General features: G+C 45.9%; 1 pseudogene; it reads left to right on the top strand.

The window, feature by feature from the left end:
* Positions 1-492: 492 nt before the first annotated feature.
* On the top strand, positions 493-662 carry LOC138297617 (U2 spliceosomal RNA; annotated as a pseudogene).
* Positions 663-2,482: the final 1,820 nt, after the last annotated feature.

Genomic DNA, 2,482 nt, shown 5'->3' with positions numbered 1-2,482 from the left:
ACAATACACTTGATGTGGAACTGCCAAAATGCTGAAAGACTTTGGAAGCAGTTGGGAAAACTACTAAAAAAAAAATCACAAGCATGGAAACTTTAGACCATGAGATCATTTTGTATGGACTGGGTCTTCCCCTAGCAGACAAAGGGACAGCATGGAAGAAGATCAATGAAGGCAAAGAGACTTTATGGGCATCCAGAAACTTACTTTTATTTTCACACAAAAATCTGAACACAAATGAAAGTTTGAAATTGTTTTAAATAAAGCAATGATATATGTGTTACCTGACATTAAAAGATTAGGCACACAAGAAGTAGACAAAATATGGAAAAATAAAGAATGGGCAAAATGGCTGCTTAAAAAATCGCAAAATACATATACATCTAGATGGAAACCACCAGAGAGTATGCCTGCGCTCATCAACTCTGGTCTGGTAAATGTACACCACTCTATGGGACTGGTTAACCTGTATCTTGCTTTTTAAATTCAATAAAGATCTATTTTATAAAAAAAAAGTTCTTATCAGTTTAATATCTGATATGTCCTCTATGTGGGGACCATGCATTAAATTGATTTTTGGAACAGGGAGATGGAATAGGAGCTTGCTCTGTCCACTCCACACATCAACCTGGTATTGCAGTACCTCTAGGGATGGGGCACTTTCCCACTCCTGGAAAACTGTGTTGTTGAAAGAAAGATGAAAAACAAAAGTAGCTCTTCACTGACACACTCTGTAAAGTGGGGCTAATATGTTTCAGTGTAAATAAAACCAACCTGGCCACTTTGTGATGGCTGTGTCTTGTTTTATTTATTAAATTCATTATTTTTGTCATAATTAATACCGCGCCCCCTTTTCTTTTAATTTCTTTTCCTCTCTGCCCGAGGCTACACTTTGGCAGAGCAAAATGTCAGAAAAAGACAGCACCTTCTGCGGTGTTTCTTTCATTTTTGGATCCATTTCACAGGAGAGTGAGTTGAGGAAAACAGGGGAAGCAGAGGGCAAGAGCCCATTCTTGATCTTCCAGTTTTCAGCAAGGGAGGAGGAGCGAGATAGGAATGGAAAAACAGGAAGAATGAGAGAGAGAGAGAGAGAGACAAAAAAAACGACAAAAACAACACTAGCTGTGGGAGAGTAGAATTAGACCGTGCCCATGTCTTCTCTGGTCAAGAAGGAAAAGACAGAATCCTTTTCCTTCTTTGCCCGTCCCTGCCCATCTACGAACAGCAGAGCCTTATCTAGGCCTAGGCTAAAGGGTAGCAGAGTCCTGGGCATGCGATGGTGAGGTGCCGGCCACTTGTTGTCAGGGTGCTGTCCAGGGTGGCCTGGCCCGTTGTCCAGTGTCCCGGCCCGTTGTCCAGTGTCCCGGCCCAGGGGCTGGATGCAGTGGACAGGAAGGGGACGGCATGAAAAAACTGGAAAGTGGGCAACCTGGGTATGCTAAGGGATGCATAATGAGGCGACTGTTGAGAACTCTGGGAGCTGCAACAAACCCTGACGCCAGGGCCTCTTTTTCTTTTTGGCACTTGCTGAGCTCTTGCGAAGAGAGGCCAAAGACCCATGAGCAGTGATAGAAAGGAAGACTCCAGCCTGAGTCAGCCTGGGAGACCAGGAGGTGAGGTCAAAACTCTGGCACCATTCGGGTTATCGATTCTCAGCCTTTTGGCTAAGATCAAATGCAAGCTTGGTATGCCTGAAGGTGGGGGTGATTTATGGCCCTTGAAGGGGCTGGGCCTGCATCACTCTGGAATGTCCGGAGCCAGGCTGTGTTTCAATAGGTGACAAAAGATCCTTTTAAGAGATATCCTCCTTCTGACGATCTAAGGTGTTGTTCATTTGTTCTCTGGCTTGTCTGGGGCAAGGCTGACACCTCTGGATTGCGAGGATTGAGGGCTTTTAGTTCCCATTCACAAAACCTTTTCTGACGCTCCCTAAAGTTGAGGGGACAGGCCTGTGAGTCTTAGCTTGCCCAGGACCTGGCTGATGCTCCAAGACTGGTGGGGGCTTGGAGGACCACTTCTTTCTTTTTCTTCACTTACGTTTCAGGGATCCCTCCGGTCATGGGGCTTGGCCTGCGACTCCTGGCATGACCAGGACCTGGCTGATGCTCTGAGGCTGGAGGATACCTGAGGAGCTGTCCTTTCATGACCATCGTCTCACGGAGCTGCTTTTTGGTTTCTTGCATAGCGTTTCTTGTTTTGTTACTGAGGTTACGCTTGGAACGGAGATTGTGGGGTCTCAGGGGACACTTTTCCCCTTAGTGGTACCTAACTGCTTGAACCCTGGATAGAGGGTCCCCCTCTCCTCCTTTTCCGGATGGACTTTTGCTTTTAATCACCACCTTGTCCTGGATTTGTTGGTGTGCTACTGAGCTCAGAGGTAAGACCGCAGCAGAGTTGATTTTGCCAATAAACGTATTTCCTGTGTGTCAATTCCTCTGCTTTCTACAGCAGTTTAACTCTTGACTGCCACATGTGTTTCTCACAC

The sequence above is a fragment of the Pleurodeles waltl genome, chromosome 5, assembly GCF_031143425.1.
Source record: "Pleurodeles waltl isolate 20211129_DDA chromosome 5, aPleWal1.hap1.20221129, whole genome shotgun sequence".
In the NCBI taxonomy this organism is placed as follows: domain Eukaryota; kingdom Metazoa; phylum Chordata; class Amphibia; order Caudata; family Salamandridae; genus Pleurodeles; species Pleurodeles waltl.
The sequence above is the reverse complement of the archived record's forward strand: the minus strand, read 5'-3'. Positions and strand labels throughout refer to the sequence as shown.